The 18,990-nt window shown below is 40.6% G+C and overlaps 1 protein-coding gene across 4 annotated transcripts in view; it reads left to right on the forward strand.

Annotated features, from left to right (window-relative positions):
- Nucleotides 1–15,909: 15,909 nt before the first annotated feature.
- Nucleotides 15,910–18,990, forward strand: part of ALG6 (ALG6 alpha-1,3-glucosyltransferase) — a 67,055-nt gene continuing 63,974 nt past the window's right edge. For 2 of the 4 annotated variants that reach the window (XM_045477666.1, XM_045477670.1), the window contains exons 1-2: nt 15,914–16,029; nt 16,944–17,042. The gene's annotated coding sequence lies outside the window, so the exon portion shown is untranslated. Of the gene's footprint in view, nt 16,030–16,902; nt 17,043–18,990 lie in introns of all 4 variants that reach the window. The other 2 variants (XM_045477669.1, XM_045477668.1) reach the window with 2 other exon arrangements.

The following is an 18,990-nucleotide window of genomic DNA, read 5'->3' on the forward strand; positions in this document are numbered from 1 at the left end:
TATTACTTTTGGTAGAAAGAATAAAGCCCCCTTGAGGATGTCCATATCTGAGTACTTAGAACCTATGAATATATTAAGTTCTATTGCAAAAGGGACTTTGTTGATTTAGTTAGGAATCTTGAGATGGGGAGAGTACCCTGGTTTACCCAGGTGGGGCTAATGTAATCACAGATCCTTATAAGAGGGAGGGAGGCAGGAGAGTTAGAGTTAGAGAAAGAAATGTGTTGATGGAAGCAGAGGTCTGAGGAACAGATTTGAAGATACTGTGCTAATCGTCTTGAAGATGGAGGAAGAACTCATGAATCAAGGATGAAGACTGGCTTTAAGGGCTGGAGAAGTTTTGACCTCCAGAACTGTAATATAATGAATATGGTTTTTTAAAAATGTTCATTTATTTATTTTTGAGAGAGAGTGTGTGTGTGCACGCACGCACACACACGCAGGTGGGGAGGGGGCAGAGAGAGAGGGAGACAGAAAATCCCAAGCAGGCTCTGAGCTGTCAGTACAGAGCCTGATCCTGGGCTCAAACTCAGAAACTGTGAGATCATGACCTGAACTGAAATGAAGAGTTGATGCTTAACTGACTGAGCCACCCAGGTGCCTCATGAATTTGTTTTTAAGCCATTAAGTTTGTGGTAATTAGGCAATAGAAAAATGAATACATCACTCTTGGTTGTAAGATGGCTGTCAGAGCTCTAGGTATTACTTTCATATTTAATGCAGGAAGAAAGGGTAGGAGATAAAAGGGCAGAGTATGCTGCATCTATCCCTTTTGTCAGGAAAGGAAAAACTTTCACAAGCACCCTACCTGCTGACTTCCTCTGTACACATCATTGATCAGAACTTGGACACAATGGCCAATTCTAGCTGCAAGGGAGGGTAAGAAAGTATCTCACTTCCAGTCTCATTTGTTTTGTATATGGTTTCAGCATTTACCTGTTTGGTAACTCTCTTGTCAGGAGGGAGGCTTCTCTCAGTGAGAAGCCATGGTGAGATTGGTGATCATAGTTAGAGAGCTTGGGTAGACTCCTTGGCATAGCATAGATATCCGGGCAAAGGATATGACAATTATAGCTTTTGGTAAAAGTTCCTAAGCCTGCTTTAGTGTACCAAGAGGAACACACAGCACTGAGAACAACAAAGAGTGACTTTGGCAGGGAGACAAAAGCTAAACGCAAACTAAGCTGCCTTCAGTAGGGATCACCCTATTAGCATTGACTGGACCATAGGATTCCCCTGCTAGTTCTGACTGTTGGGTAGAAGTTTGTTGGAGTGGACTCTCCACATATGTGAATGGGGGAACACCATTCTTGATCCCTGTCCCCACCTCCTATAGATACATTCACATGCATGTATAGATGTATATATACAAAGATGATCATTGTATCAATCTTTATAAGTAAAAAAGCAGAAACAGTCTAAATGACCATTTGAAGAAACCTGCTTAAAAAATTTATGCTATATCCATATAATGGAATGCTCTACAGGCATTTACATGGCTGATGTAGAGTAAATTACATACTCTATTAAAGGAATCAAGCAAGACTCAGAGCAGTGGATAGAATATGCCCCTAGTGTGATGCCTGTTGTCTCTGCAGATGGGGACTGAGGTTTTGAGGGGATGGAAGACATATTTTTACTTGTTCTGGGAAAAAAAAAAATTTTTTTTTTACCAGATGTATTATGCCAGTTATCTACTGCTATATAACAAATCACCTCAAAACACAGTGGCTAAACAGCTATTTTATTTTGTTGTAATTCTCAGGGTCAGCAATTAGGGCTGGACTCAGCTGGGCAGTTCTCCTGGTATTCTCTTGGTCATGTGGTTGCAGCCCTCTGGTGCCTGGACGAGAGCTGGATGATTTAAGATAAACTCACTTAAGTGTCTGGCAACTAATTCTGGCTGTTTTCAGAAACATCTGTCTCCATCAGGTTAGCCTCCGCTTCTTGACACAATGCCTCAAAGAGAGCAGGAGCTGAAGCTGCAAGGCTTCTAGAGGCCCAGACTCCCAGAGGAACTCACACAAAACTTGCGCTGCATTTCGTTAGTCAAAGAAAGTCACATGGCCAGCCCCAATTGGTGGACTGAAGAAGCAGACTCCACCTCTTACTGGTAGGAGCTGCAAAGAGTTTGTGGCCATTTTTAGTTCACCACATTCCCACATTCCGTTTTCAAATAAAAGTTTACTTAAATAATGCTATTTGTAATAAATTCAGAGGATTTTAAGAATTGGGTGACACCTTGGAGATTTTGTAATATAAAACCCTCTCATTTTATAGGAAGGAAACAGGTCAGAAAGGTAAAGTGTTGGGGCGCCTGGGTGGCGCAGTCGGTTAAGCGTCCGACTTCAGCCAGGTTACGGTCTCGCGGTCCGTGAGTTCGAGCCCCGCGTCGGGCTCTGGGCTGATGGCTCAGAGCCTGGAGCCTGTTTCCGATTCTGTGTCTCCCTCTCTCTCTGCCCCTCCCCCGTTCATGCTCTGTCTCTCTCTGTCCCCAAAATAAATAAACGTTGAAAAAAAAAAATTTAAGAATGGTAAAGTGTTTTGGATAAAGTAACTCAGTGATAACATCAAGATTGGAACCAGGTCTTCTGGGTGTGCTCTTAATTCCACAGTAAGATTTCCTTTTGCCAACAAAGCTTATTAGTGATCTTTGATCAAGAGAACTTGACACCTTTGAGGGTGCCTGGGTGGCTCAGTGGGTGGAGTGTCCAACTCTTGGTTTAGGCTCAGGTCATAATCCCAGGGTCATAGGATTGGCCCCCACATTGGGCTCCATGCTGAGTGTGGTGCCTGGTTGAGATTCTCACTCACTCTCTCTCTCTCTCTCTCTCTCTCTCTTTCTCCCTCTGCCTCTCTCCCCTACTTGTGCACTCTCTTTCTCTCTAAAATAAAAAAAATAAGAAATAATAATAAAAAAAGGAGCTTGACAACTTTAGGGGCACCTGTCTGGCTCAGTCAGTGGAGCGTGACTCTTGATCTCAGGGTTGTGAGTTCAAGCTCCACGTTGGGTATGGAGATCACTTAATAGAATTACTTAATAGAATCTTAAAGAAAACAAAAAGAGACAACTTGACAACTTTGTAGCCCTATTGCTCTTATAGTTAAGAATGTTAAAGGTTTTGTCTTATCCAAGTGAAGGGAAAGACTAAAGAAACAATCCAAGCAATTCTGAGAAAAGTAAAATGGGAATTTGAATTATCTAAGTTGTCTAGTCTTAGTACTTCTTTTTCTTAGTTTTTATTTCTTTTAAGAAACTTAGCCTTGAAGTATCTGTGGAATAAATAGTTTACCAAGTCATAAATACCTTGGTCAAAATTGCTTTATAAAATATTCAAATGGATCTAGATGACTTTTTATTTTGGGCTATTTTTAAAATGAAATATATTATTAAGTATATTCCTATTATTTTGTTGGTCCTACTAGGAATTTTGGAGTGCTTAGTCTGCTTAGTCTTTAACAGTTCTGCTTAGTCTTTAATTAATATAATATTTATTATTAATTGGTTGGTTAATTAATATTTAAGTTAAGCCAGCAAATGTTTACTGTGACCTCACAAGTCCAAAGTATTGTGCTGAAAATTGTAAAGAGTATAGAAAACAATAAGGCATTCCACTTTCCTAAGAAGCTTAACAGCTAGTTGCAGGCAAAACCTATATATAACAGTACAAGGAGAAATGAATTAAATGCTATGAGGGAGGTACTAGCAAAGTGGAATGAAAGTATAGAAGAACGATTACAGCCATGCCAGCTGGGCAGTCTATCATTATTTGTGGCAGAAAGGAAGAAGAATCAGAAGAGACTTCTTCTATATTAGAAGTATTTAGCAGGATTTCTTCACAGAAAGTTAAAGTTGGGGAATTTAAATGGCTTAAATGATTAGGATATGTGTCTGGGTTATTGGGAACCCTCAGGACAGATAGTCTTTTTCCTGTAAAGGGGGTCTTTTTGGTACATAAAGTTTTATTGAAGAATCCCTTTAATTACCATTATGCATGGATATCTGGATTAGTTGGACTCTACCAAACAATTAAAATCAAAGTTCTGTTCTTGCCAAGTAAGCAAAAACACATAAGTATTCATTCTAACACAATTATCCTTTTACAGACTTACTTCTTTCTGGGTTTGCTAACACAGTACAATAGATTATAAACTCTGATGAAGAGAGAGAGATACAGGGAGATAATTTCTTAATTTATATATCTTTAATTTTTAAATTAAAGATTTTATTTCATGTTCATTCATTGACATTTTCTTTTATGTTCAAAAATCACCTAAATAGGGGTGCCTCAGTGGCTTAGTCAGTTAAGTGTCTGACTCTTGATTTCGGCTCAGGTCATGATCTCCTGGTTTAGTGAGTTCGAGCCCCATGTCCACCTCTGCTCTGACAGCATAGATTCTCTCTCTTTCCCTCCCTCCCTGCCCCTCCCCTGCTCATGCTCTCTCTCTCTCTCTCTCAAAAATAAATGAACATTTTGGGGCGCCTGGGTGGCTCAGTCGGTTAAGCGTCCGACTTCTGCTCAGATCACGATCTCGCGGTCCAGGAGTTCGAGCCCCGCGTCGGGCTCTGGGCTGATGGCTCGGAGGCTGGAGCCTGCTTCAGATTCTGTGTCTCCCTCTCTCTCTGACCCAACCCCGTTCATGCTCTGTCTCTCTCTGTCTCAAAAATAAATAAACGTTAAAAAAAAATAAAATAAATAAATAAATAAATAAATAAATAAATAAATAAATGAACATTTAAAAAAATCACCTAAATAAACAGGTGAGCAGTGAGTCAGAGGTTCCCTAAACAACAACAAAATGCTGAAGTTGGTCCATATTGCAGTGAGAATGAATGGTAAAATATCTATTCTGTTCATTAGAATATAAGCCCATAAACCACTCCTTTCAGAGCCTGGAAACCCTGAGAACAAGTTGACTTGATGTGAGGATGGAGTTTTAACCAGCTATTGTTGCTTTTTTTGGTTTAAACAAGACTTTTAATCCCATTTTATGGGCACCTATATTATTTTTCAACATCTGGTCACCTTATGATAAGCAGGTGCTAATGAAGCACAGGGTATATATCATTGGATAAATATGAGCATTGTATTTTTCTTGAGGGACAACACATATTCTTGGGACTTTTATCAAGTTACATTTTACTAGTCTTAAATATTTAGAGTTATGTACTTAAAAGATACAGAGCATAGGTATTACATCCACAGAAAGTATTTTAGTCAGTGAATGTTCAATGTAGCAGGTAGAGATGAACTTAACACATCTTGTAGACTGAACTGGGAACAGACTCTTCAGCCATAAAATGCACTTAACAGTCTATTTAATAGTGGCGAGGTCCTTGAAAATGCAATATCCATGCTAATCTCGCCTTTTTCTAAATCACAGATGAAAAATAGGTCAGTTAGGTAGAGCCTTCTCTTTCTATTTAAAGTGTGACATTTAATCTATTTAAACAACTACCAAAACTTTATTAATTCAATGTAAGATAAGCGTGCTGAGAAAGTAGAAAACGTTATTAAGGACACAAGGTTTTCCAAAATTTGATCTGATGTCTTAGATCTCAGGATCCAATATAGTCTCAACTTGGGGATTTCGATCAAATCAGTAACACCAAGGAAGGACCAGAAAAAAAAGCAACCCAGAATGTAATGAAATCTCACATTTAAAGGAAATGGCTTAAAGAAACTGAGTATTTTACAAAAGAGGCAAAAATTAGAAAAGGAACCTCTAGAAAAACGTTTTTCACTTCCTTGATGCCTTAAGGGAAAATTCATTTGGAAAGAGGAGTATACACAGACAGAAAGCTTCCAGCAGATAACAAACTAAAGAGTCAAATTAGGGCTTAATGTAACTAGATACCGGCTTTGGTGCATTTCTTTTAAACTACGATGTTCTGCAGAATTCTTTGGAGAGGAAGATGCAGGGTATGTGATAAATTGTAATTGCATTTCACTGGGGTCTATTTTGGAGAATGTTCACACTTTTCTCCTCTAGCCCCTCTCCTTTATTTGAATAGGATTTAGTATTCTCTGGCCCCACCCTCCCAATCAACGCAAATGTATACCTAGGGTAATGCAATAGTTCCAATCGTTCCCAAGAACAATTATAAAGAATAAAAGCTCCTGTATTTGGAGTGTAAACACAATGATACTTGACTACAGTTTTGGGTTGGGGCTTTAGAAAAAACTTTTTTTGTTGTTTTAAATTTTTTCTTGGGTATTGCATTCTTGGGTATTGCAAATTTGGGTGCCATAATTTAAGGGAGAAGATGTTTTCCTCCTCCTAGCTCCCTTCTCCAGATCTTGAAAGAAACCCTGGAGGAGAAAGGGCACCTAGAGGTTATTTCTCCTGCTTAATGGACTACTGTGGATTCAACAACAGTTTAGTTCTGTTCAGTTCAGCTCTTATTCCAGAAAACTAACTCCATCAATTATAGAAAATAACTTTTTATAGAGTTTTTTCCAAACCTGTCTTCACTGCATATCCAGGAAGGATTAGTTTCCTTCACACCATCAAAGCACCTAGGTTCTTTCCTTTATTTTATGAGAATCATTCAGGTGATATGTAGTAGCTACTATTATTGGGCACATGTGGTATCTCATTTAGATTTTTAAATCCATGTTCCCAGGGGCAGAGTGCTGCTATTGACAATATCTGCTATCTCCCTCCTCATTAAAACCAAACCCCAAACCCACTGTAAAACAAAACGGTGATAAAAAAATCACACCTTACATATTTTGTGTCCTGCCCCTCTCCTCAGTGCTCTTTTTTAGTTTGGCAATCTTTTTAAAAAATTGGTGAGTCAAAGCAAAAAAAAAAATCAAGTAGGAAGAAAAGGCTTTATTTGTGACTTACTCTGTGTCTCTGGTATGACTTTACTATAAATAAAAATTTATGTAAAAATCTGACTTTAAATCTTGATGTATTTATTGTAAAATTTACAAGTTGGAACCTCCTACCATCTTGATTTATTTGATTTTAAAATGGAGTTCTTACCATTTCCCTCGGGGAGACTTTTTGGTTTGAATAATTCTTACTGGCAGGTTGCCTTCTTTATATTTAGCCCAAATTTTCATTTTCAAAGACCGTTTAGATAAGTACCATGATAGCTCTAGCCAATGGATCTGTGTGTCACATAATAGAGTGTGACAATCCACTCAGTTGTGAAAGACACTGGAGATAAAATAATAAAGTAGCATTTGTGTTATCACATTGGCTTTACAAATCTAGTTAAACACTGACCCAACAGTGTTACTCATTATTGGAAATTATAGATGTTTATAATTCTCCAAAATATGTTGAGTTAAGTTATAGTGTATATCATATATTTAAATTTAAATTCAAAATCCTGGGCTGAGAGAGATGTAGATTTGTGACACTCCTTGGAGATTTGGGGACCATGAACCAACGAATACATTACATTGCCACATTAAAGAACTCTTTTTATCTGTAAAGATGTAAGCACCATCCTCCATTTTAATAACTTTTAAAAACAGGGTCTTAAAATCTTATGATTTTAATGAACTTAGACTTCTGCACCAAATTATATCTGTGGACCTTTAGATTTATATTTCTTCTGTTTTGTTTATATCTCAATATAAATATATAAAAATATGAACTCCCTAGAATTGTTCCTAGATTCTGTTACAATAACAGTGTTTGAACTATGTGGTTGGAACATGCATTATTTCTTTTATGGTCCATATCAACAAAATTATTTTTATATGTGTGATTATGTATATACACTTGAAAAATCTGTATTTGTAAGAGAATAATTCCAAGTGGCTTCTGAAATTGACAGTAAAAATAACAATGACTTATATCTCCTGCACTATTTATATAATACTGGTCTACAAATTTCTTAAGGGCAGGCTATTTATTCAGTAAATATTGGTTGAGGGGTGTCTGGCTGGTTCAGTCTGAGCATGTGACTCTTGATCTTGGGGTCATGAGTTCAAGCCCCATGTTGGGGGGGGTAGTTTATACTTAAAATAAAAAGAAACTTAAAAAAATATATTTGTTGAGTAAATGAGTACATCCATAAGTAATTATAAATTAACTTCATTTGCTTCATTTAAGCAATAAAGACATTTAAATCACTCCATTCACAGTAGATAAGGATGCAGTTTAGGTTGATTCCACTTTGGTCCCATTCAAATATAAGGTAAGTTTCTTGTTCTTTTTTAAGTTTTTTTTTTTTTTTTTTTAATGTTTATTTATTTTTGAGAGAGAGACAGAGACAGAGTGCAAGCAGGGGAGGAGCAGAGAGAGAGGGAGACACAGAATCCAAAGCAGGCTCCAGGCTCCAAGCTGTGAGCACGGAGCCTGATGTGGAGCATGATGTGAAGATCATGACCTGAGCCGAGGTTGGACGCTTAACTGAGCCACCCAGGTGCCCCAGGTAGGTTTCTGAAGTCCCAAAAGCTATTAGTCTCATCTATAAGGCTGTTTGGTAGTTTGAAACCAAGGTGATTCGTGTGTGGGGTGTGTGTGTGTGTGTGTAAAAACTATTTGGCTATCCAGTGGAATAATTTGTAGAACAAAGGCAGAATAACTGATTCTTTTTTTAAAATTTTCTTCATGTTTTATTTATTCTTGACAGAGAGAGAGAGAAAAACAGTGAGTGGGGGAGGGGTAGAGAGAGAGAAACACACAGAATCTGAAAGCAGGCTCCAGGCTCAGAGCTGTCAGCACAGAGCCTGATGTGGGGCTCAAATTCACCAACCCTGAGACCATGACCTGAGCCCAAGTTGGATGCTTGGGCTGAGTCACCCAGGTGCCCCTGATTCTTTTTTTTTTTTTTCATTTACCAGCTTTCAAAATAATAAATGGTTTACTAGCTTCCTTCATTGATGAATTTTTCTTTATAGCATTATGAGCTCATGGAGAATGGGACAGTTCCACAGATAATTCAAATTTGATGTGTTTCAATTCATTGTACTTATTATGCTTAGTGATGATCAATGTGTCCCCTATATGGCTAGCCAGAGTCTCTTCAGTTTGGCTCCTGAGACTTTCTGACATTGACCCTAATAGTTTTATTTTTAATTTTTTTAAATGTTTATTTAGTTTTGAGAAAGAGAGAGAGAGAGAGAGCGAGCATGGGGGAGGGGCAAGGAGAGAGGGAGACAGAGGAACACAAGCAGGCTCTGCACTGACAGCAGACAGCCCGATGTGGGATCGAACTCATGGACCATGAAATCATGACCTGAGCCAAATTGGTTGCTTAACAGACTAAGCCATCCAGGTGCCCCAACCCTAGTAGTTTTTAAGAGTTTACTTGATATCTACTATAACAAAATGTTCCAGATCTATTTTTGTATATTTCTTTTCCAGGCTATTTTTCCAAGAATCCCTCGTTCCTTTTAATAGGGACATACGTATTTTAAGACAGTCTTTGTGCTAAGGATGCTCATTATTACTGAGTTGGTTTTTATGTCCTTTCAGCCAAAAAAGCTAGGTGATATATTTTCTTTTTATTTCCTCCCTCTCTCCCTCTTTTCCTGTCTTCATCCTTTACCCCCTTTCCTTCCCTTCCTTCCTTTCAATAATTCAATACAATAAATCATGAGTTTATACTGATGCTTAACTTCCATCTTACACCTTTAACTCATTTTTCACATTAAGAATCCTGATATCAAAACACCAGCATGATAAAATTTGAATATCACATAACTCTTCATTTTCTGTATCCCACACATACAGTAGAGGACAACACTAATCTTAACACCAACAACATAATTACTAATAACCATTATTTTATTTTATTTTTATTTATTTTTTAAAAAATTATTTATTTTTGAGAGAGAGAGAAAGAGAGAGTGAGAGAGCATGGCAGGGGCACAGAGAGAGAGGGAGAGAGAGAGAGAATCCCAAGCAGGTTCTGCACAGTGCAGAGCCTGATGTGAGGCTTGAACTCATGAACTATGAGATCATGACCTGGGTTGAAGTCAGATGCTTAACCAACTGAGCCACCCAGGTGCCCTTATTTTATTTTATTTATTTATTTTTTTTATTAAAAAAAAATTTTTTTTTTCAACGTTTATTTATTTTTGGGACAGAGAGAGACAGAGCATGAATGGGGGAGGGGCAGAGAGAGAGGGAGACACAGAATCGGAAACAGGCTCCAGGCTCTGAGCCATCAGCCCAGAGCCTGACGCGGGGCTCGAACCCACAGACCGCGAGATCGTGACCTGGCTGAAGTCGGACGCTTAACCGACTGCGCCACCCAGGCGCCCCTTTATTTTTTTAAACAGATCTTTTTCCTTAGGGTATACTGCAGTCAGGGGGTTACTATCAAATTACCAAGTTTTATTTTTATTTATTTATTTTTTTTTTAATTTTTATTTTTTTTTTAAATTTTTTTTTCAACGTTTATTTATTTTTGGGACAGAGAGAGACAGACCATGAACAGGGGAGGGGCAGAGAGAGAGGGAGACACAGAATCGGAAACAGGCTCCAGGCTCTGAGCCATCAGCCCAGAGCCTGACGTGGGGCTCGAACTCACGGACCGCGAGATTGTGACCTGGCTGAAGTCGGACGCTCAACCGACTGCGCCACCCAGGCGCCCCACAAATTACCAAGTTTTAAATTCACTTGGAAGAGTTATTTTCTGTGTAGTTCAGCTACCAACCGGATACACATTTCATTTTTTTTGTTTCATTTTAATTCTGGTTTTTAGGGATTTCTTTTTTCCATTTAGTTTTGTTCTGTAATTAACTTTCAAAGTTCACAGTCTTAATAAAGATAGTCTTCATGTCAATATTTTGGCATTTTTTTTGTGTGCAATCTCTGTAATCCTGAGCTTCTTTTATATAGACCTGAAAAGGAATCAAAATAACTAAGACCCATGTTTATTTTATTATACTTTTTTAATGTTTATTTATTTTTAAGAGAGAGTGCGAGCAGGGGAGGGGCAGAGAGAGACACACACACAATCTGGAGCAGGTTCCAGGTTCTGAGCTGTCAGCAAAGAGCCTGATGCAGGGCTTAAACTCATGAACTGTGAAGATCATGACTTGAGCCGAAGTCTGACATGTAACCAACTGAGCCACCCAGGCGCCCCCATGTTTATTTTTTAAAAACGTTTATATATTTATTTTTGAGATCAAGAGAGAGAGAGAGAGAGAGAGAGAGAGAGGACAAGCATGAGCAAGGGAGGGGCAGAGAGAGAGGGAAACAAAGAATCCCAAGCAGGCTTCATACCATCATTGCAGAGCCTGATGTGGGGCTCGAACTCACAAACCAGGAGATTATGACCTGAGCTGAAACCAAGAGTTAGATGCTCAACCGACTGAGCCCCCCAGATGCCTCTTATGGTTTAATCATGGTTCTGACATTTATTTGCTGTATCTCTTATAGAAATTATACAATGTCTCAAACCAGCATTTCCAACTGTGTTTCATGGACCACCCTGTAAGATGGGAAGTGGGAGGTGGGGTGGGGTGTGGGGATAGGATTCCATGGTCAAATAAGTCTGAAAATTCCATATTCTCTTGGAGAATCATGATGTACATAACACATAAAAGACTCTGAAAAGACCTGAAGTAAGGAATCCTTTTTAGATGAGTATAACCCACTGTTTTCAAACTTATTTATCTCAGCATCAAGAGACAGTCTTCATACCTTTTTTTTTTTTTTTTTGACAACACTTATTTCACTGAATGAGAGTTCTATGAAACATACTTTGGGAAATGTTGCTCTCAAGTTTTCTTGCATGTCAGAAAGGGATAATAATACCTGTTCTACCATTCTCTCAGAGTTACTGTATGGATCAAGTGAATTGGATATGAAAGATTTTTAGTATATAAAAGAGGCTACTATTTTGGAGATGGCAGAATAATGGAAAATGACATACAAGGGTCAAATTAGGTAGATGTACAGGCAGGAAAAAGGAACCTATTTCAAAGAGCAGCTATGATCAGGTGAATGATTTTCAATGAGACTCAGGGAAGCCCTAGACTCGAGACAGGAAAGTGTTTGTTTTCTTCGTGGGTGGAAGTAATCTAGAAGAGGAAATACCAACTACCACAAAAGAATGATTTATGTGAGGAAGTTTGCCTAGTGCATTGAGTATTGACAGTATAAGGTATGTATCGGTTTATTAGGGCTGCCATACAGAATACCACAGACTGGATGGTTTAAAAGACAAAAATTATTTTCTCACCCTTCTGGAGGCCAGAAGTCCAAGATAAAGGTGTCAGGAGGGTTGGTTTTTTTGAGACCTCTTTCTTTGGCTGTAGATGGCCATCTTCTCCCTGTGTCTTCACATGGTCTCTCCTGTGTATGGGCACATCTGTGACCAAATTTCCTTTTCTTACAAGGACCAGTCAGATCGGATTAGAGGTTACCCTGATGACCTCATTCGAAATGCATTTACTGAGCATCTGTTATGTACAGGTACTGGGCTTTCAGAGATGATAGTATCTACTAGAGGCAAAGAGCCGGAGTAGGATGTAGATGCAGTGGGGAGGAAGTTCAGCCATGAAATAGAGGCTTAGATGTCCCTTCTACTATTTATTCAATGAACATTTTAAGTACCAGCTGTGTGCTTGTTTTTAACTTTACTTATTTTTTTTATTTAAAAAAATTTTTTTTATGTTTATTTCGGAGACAGAGAGAGAGACAGAGTATGAGTGGGGGAGGGGCAGAGAGAGAGGGAGACACAGAATCAGAAGCAGGCTCCAGGCTCTGAGCTGTCAGCACAGGGCTCGAACACAGCGCAGGGCTCGAACTCACAAACCCGTGAGATCATGACCTGAGCCGATGTCAGTCGCTCAACCGACTGAGCTACCTAGGTGCCCCTACTTTTTTTTTTTTTTTTTTGAATTTTTAACATTTCTTTATTTATATTTTGAGAGACAGACCGAGCATGCGTAGGGGAGGGGCAGAGAGACAGGGAGTCACAGAATCCAAAGCAGGTTCCAGGCTCTGAACTGTCAGCACAGAGCCTGACATGGGGCTCAAACCCATCGGCTGTTAGGTCATGACTGAGCTGGAGTTGGATGCTTAACCAGCTGAGCCACCCACTCATCCCTATTTTACTTACTTTGAGAGGGAGTGGGAGACAGTGCACAGGAGGGGCAGAGGAAGAGAGAGAGAGAGAGAGAGAGAGAGAGAGAGAGAGATTAAGAAAGAATCCCAAGCAGTTTCTGCATTGTCAGTGTGGAGCCCAGTGTGCGTCTAGAACTCACTAACCGTGATCATGACCTTAGTCAAAATCAAGAGTCAGACACTTGGGGCTCAGGTCATGATCTCTGGGTTCATGAGTTAGAGCCCCGACATGGGGTTCTGTGCTGACAGCTCAGAGCCTGGAGCCTGCTTCAGATTCTGTGTCTCCCTCGCTCTCTGCCCCTCCCCCACTCATGCTCTGTCTCTCAAAAATAAATAAACATTAAAAAAAAAAAAAAAAAAGAGTCGAACGCTTAAACCAACTGAGCCATCCAGGTGCCCGCTGGCTGTGTTTGCTATTAATGCTGTGCCAGAAGCTAGGCAGTAAGGAGAGGCTTATACCAATTTCATCATTTGGAGATGTATATTTCTCACATATTAATATTTCTGCAATCGTGTTTTATAGTCATAACTAGTTTAAATGGTAACCTTATTTCTTAGTTGAACATAAAATAATGGTGCTTCTGGGGCACCTGGGTGACTTAGTCGGTTGAGTGTCAAACTTTGGCTCAGGTTATGATCTTGTTCGTGAGTTAGACTCCTGCATAGGGCTCACTGCTGTCAGCTCAGAGCTTGCTTCACATCCTCTGTCCCCCTCTCTCTCTGCCCCTCCCCCACTATGCTCTTTCTCTCAAAAATAAACAACAAATTTAAAAAAATGGTGCTTCTTATAATTGATGGAGCCAATTAGATTCAATAAAACATGATTTTTAGTTTGTCAAACATGGTTCTTATCCACAAGATGCTTACTATTTATGATCTTGCAAGGTACTGGATTTCCCCCTATGCTTGTAATCATGTAATAACTTTCATCAGTTTGTCTTTTTCTTCTTGGCCGTAAATATGTGTTTACTGAAGTATGGTTGTCTATTTTCCCACTATACTGTCTTGTCTCTCTCATTCTTCAAATGAGAGACTTTCATATCTCTACCTTCAACCCCAATTGTTTGTCTAGGCTCTGATTCATAACTGGTACCTGAAAGATTACTACTTTGTCTGGTTGTCACCTCAAACTCACAATGCAACACCTTTTCCTCCAAGTCAGCTTCTCCCTAGACTTCCCCAGATCTTTCAGATTTTCTAGTAATTCAGACTTGAAACCTTGGGGAGCCATCCTTGATTTTACCCTCTCCTTTGTTTCGCTTCTTCTACATGTCCACTGTGTTACGAGGATCTGTACATTCTTCCTCCTGCATTGATCTCTTTTCCAAGTCCACTGTTACCATCTCAGTCCAGGCCCTTGTCTAATCGTGCATAGGCTAATATAATGATTTCTACCTCTTCCTCTGATTCATCTTATCCATCATCACTTTAAATTTTCACTAACACTGTAGTGTACACTTGACTCCCTGCTAAAAGTCATTTAATGGCCCCTTACTGATCATTGAATAAATTCCAAACACCACAGCCTGGTATTCAAGGCTCTCCACAGTTATCCCTTTCCAGCTTCATCACCCACCATCTAAACTAGAGGAAATGTTCTGCACTTTTCAGCTGCTACAACTTTGGCTTGAACCATTTCCTTTGCCTGGAGTCCTACTCCCATCCTCCAGGCTTTCCTTCAAAGCTCTGTCCAGGGAAAACATTTCCTGACAGTTTGGAATTTACAGTGAATCCTCTTCTCTGAACTCCTATAGTACTTAATGCATATATTCATAATCTGACATTTATTTTTTTTATTTTATTTATTTTTGAGACGAGAGAGACAGAGCATGAACGGGGGAGGGGCAGAGAGAGAGGGAGACACAGAATCGGAAGCAGGCTCCAGGCTTTGAGCCATCAGCCCAGAGCCCTAAGCGGGGCTCGAACCCACGGACCACGAGATCGTGACCTGAGTGGAAGTCGGACGCTTAACCGACTGAGCCACCCAGGCGCCCCAATAATCTGACATTTAGCGTGTGCTCCCTTCTATTGCTTTCTATCCTTTCATGCATAAAAATGTCTTGCCAATGAGAAGTCTCTTGAGGGCAGGGACTTGGCCACATTTCTCCATGTTTCTAGTATTGACAGTCTTTTAAATATTGAATAAAGTTTTAGAGTTGGAAGTTTACCTAGACCCTCTGACTCATTTCACAGGTGAAGAAAGTAGATCCAGAGAGCTGTGCAGACCCACTGAATAGAAAGCCATAGTTAAATATTTGCTGTTACTTATGGCTTATATAGAATGGCAGGATTCAGCAGTGAGGAATGAGTGCATTCTCTGAACAGAGGAGGGAATGTAGTTATTTTGGGCAAGTTTGGGGATAAGTGATCCAAGCTACCTGATGGGGAAGTTGTAGTGGCTACCTGAGGGCAGCGCTGTTTCTTTGTATAGCCCACAGGCTCTCGAAAATGGGGAGACGTTTAATGTTTCTTACACGGAGTAACCTACCAGCTTAATACATTCTTCATCAGGGGCATGTAGCTTGAAAGTGAAGCAGGTTGGCTTTCTGACTCCTTGAGGGCACAGGCACAGATAAAGACCCACTGCCCGGTGGTGAGGACTAGCCAAGGGCTCTTCACTCTGTGGAGGGAGCCAGGACGCGCCCCTGACAGGAATCTGTGGACTAAGCAGCCGCTCGGGCCTTGGCCACCAGCCCGGGAAAGAAGAGCAAGGGGCTTTCCACCTGCCCTAAGCCTAACCCGGGGCCGGGAGGCCTCTCAGGTTCCGCCATCCGGTGCCCGCCTCCTAAGCCGGCCACCTCCTCTCCGCGCCTTTTCCCCGCCTCTCCCCTCACGCTCGACGGGCTCGCCCCCGCGCCCGGCGCGCGCGTTCGCGGAGACGGAAGACCGGAGAGGCGCTCTGCCGTGGGTGCGAGCGCGCAGGCGCCTCCTTGGGATAGCTGCGGGCGCGAATCCTAATGTTCTACGGGCTGCGGGGTAAGAGGCCGGGACCCTAGGGTGTCTGGGCTGCTGGGTCAATGTGGGGAGGGGCGGGGGACTCGCGAAGCGCTGCGATCCGGTCGGCTGCTGGCAGCCCGGATCCCCAGCCTGGCTCCCGGTCCAGCCCCACTCAGAGGGGAGGCTGGCGAGGCCTCCCTACCTCAGCCTGCAGGCTCGCTTGGAAGTCGGGTGACTGGACGTGGGGATGGTGGTGGGACCCCTTGACTGCTGCGGCCTCGGCGCCCTTGTTCCTGCGGTCTTGAGGGTCTGGACCGCTGGAGAAAGGGAGGAGAAACATTAGGACGGTCCCTTTCGCCAGACGTGCTCCCCTGGGATAGGCTCACACCCTAGGTGTTGTGTCCACCTTCGGGGAAGGACCTTTCAGAAAAAAGGAACAAATTCGGCCCTGGGGTGTGAACGACTGAGGTTTTTGCTTGTTTTTATTTTTGGTCGAAATGTACTCTGAGGAAAGTAGGACGGACACTTTTCTGCCACCTGCGTGAAAACTTCTTGGCGTGTGGATGGGTTAAACAGTTAACTGTACTTTGCTTTGCAGAGCCCTTTTTACTGTAAAGGAGAAGAGATCCGTTAAAAGTGTCATAATGTTTTTAGGCACAAAGGACTCAGTAAAAATGGTACCTCCCCTCTTCATACACAGGAAGGTCTCCATTCAGCAAATGTTTTATGAGTACTTGCTTTTTGCCAACATTGTTCTAAGTGCAGGGAACAGAGCCAACAGCTAAGAAAAGAGGATCTTTGCTTGCAGGGAGCTTATGTTCTGGTTGTCAAATAAATGTAATTTCCTCTTATGTTTTTTTTTTTACTGGAATGTAACATATGTACCATAAAATACTCTACACCAATCGTAAGTTGTAACTTGCTGATTATGGTAAAGAAAATGCATCTTTTAGCCACCACTCGGATCAAGAAGCAGAACATTCACAGCTTCTTCTGAGAAGACCTCCCTGGAAGACTTCTCCCAATCACCATCCTCTCTTTTCTCCGCAAAGGTAACCTCTTTAATGATTTCTAATACCATAGATTAGTTTTGTTATGAGCCTTTCATAAATGGAACCATATTATATGTACTCTTTAGTATGGAGCTTTTTTTTTTTTAAGATTTTATTTTTTTTATAATTTTTTTTTTAACATTTATTTTTGAGACAGAGAGAGAGACAGAACATGAAGGGGGGAGGGGCAGAGAGAGAAGGAGACACAGAATCAAGCAGGCTCCAGGCTCTGAGCCATCAGCCCAGAGCCCGACGCGGGGCTTGAACTCACTGGACCGCGAGATTGTGACCTGAGCTGAAGTCGGACGCTTAACCGACTGCGCCACCCAGGCGCCCCTTAAGATTTTATTTTTAAGTAATCTATACACCAAGTGTGGGCTTGAACTCACAATTCCGAGATCAAGAGTCACAAACTCCACCAGCTGAGCCAGCCTGGTGTCCCTAATATCTAGCTTTTTTTACCCATTATGTTTGTGAGATTATTCTATGTTAAGAATACAATTTCTGATAGTGAAAAGAATTAGGAAGAAAATTAAAGAAGGTAATTGTACAAACAGTAAGAGGTGGAAACTTTAGTAAGGTGGTCAAGGATGAGCTTTCCCAGGGGATGACTTGAGACACAATATGAATGACAAAAGGTTAGCCAGTGAGCTGGGTAAAAGCATTCCACGCAGAGGAGAGGAACAGAGGGTAATAAATGAAACTGACAGGTTTTAGGAAGAGAGGGAAGACCTTGTAGGAAAGTGGGAGGAGATGAAATCTGAGAGGCAGTTAGGGGTCAGATGATAGAGGGTCTTATGTCTGGAGTATTTGCATTTTGTTCTAAGTGTAAAAAGATGTGCGGAAAAGATGTTTTTGATGCCCTTTAGTTTTAGCATGAGCCATTTGTGAAGGATCGGAAGTCCTGTCCATTTTATTCATCAAAGAAACCCCACAAAACTGGGTAACTGTTGGGAATTAGGGGAAACATTAACATGTTGGGAGACCAAATCTTTTGTATTGTCAGGATTTATATTAATTCAGACACATAATATGTTTCCAAAATCGGATTTAGTATACACTTTAGAAATTAGTCATTTATTCTACACTCTAAAAACATTCTTTCAAGTAGTTGTTCAGCTTCTGTTAGAACCTGTTAAAGAGGAACTCCCTTTTTAAGAAGCAAATCATTTCATTTTTGAACAGCTTTAATCTTTACAAAAGCTTTCCTAATACATACACACACACACACACACACACACACACACACACTTTATTTATTTTTACTTAAACTACTTATGGGCTGCCTGGCTGCCTGGCTCAGTTGGAAGAGCATGTGACTCTTGATTTCAGGGTTGTGAATTCGAGCCTCACTTTGGGTGTAGAGATTACTAAAAACAATAAGTAAATTTAAACTAGTTAAATTTTTTACTTTTATTTTTTATTTTTATTTGTTTTTGAATTTTTTGCTTTGAAATCAAAATACCTGTAACACTGATTCTGGGTCCCTACAAAACTGACAGTTATCACCTGTTACTTGTTGTCTCCCTTTTAGTACTCAAGCAGTTGATTTTTGTACGTTTGTTTTTTCACATTTAAGTTAAGGGCTTTGAATTTATTTGAATTTATTCCTGTCATGATCTTTGGAGTTAGAGTTAGTCCATCATAGATGTTCACATTTTCTTGGATGTGATTCTTTCACCCATCAGTTCTCCCTTCCACCACTCTGCTCTTGGCAGACTTGATGAGCATCATATTAGTTAAGCATTATATTCTTTTTTTTTTTTTTTTTTCAACGTTTATTTATTTTTGGGACAGAGAGAGACAGAGCATGAACGGGGGAAGGGCAGAGAGAGAGGGAGACACAGAATCGGAAACAGGCTCCAGGCTCCGAGCCATCAGCCCAGAGCCCGACGCGGGGCTCGAACTCACGGACCGCGAGATCGTGACCTGGCTGAAGTCGGACGCT

The sequence above is a fragment of the Leopardus geoffroyi genome, chromosome C1, assembly GCF_018350155.1.
Source record: "Leopardus geoffroyi isolate Oge1 chromosome C1, O.geoffroyi_Oge1_pat1.0, whole genome shotgun sequence".
In the NCBI taxonomy this organism is placed as follows: domain Eukaryota; kingdom Metazoa; phylum Chordata; class Mammalia; order Carnivora; family Felidae; genus Leopardus; species Leopardus geoffroyi.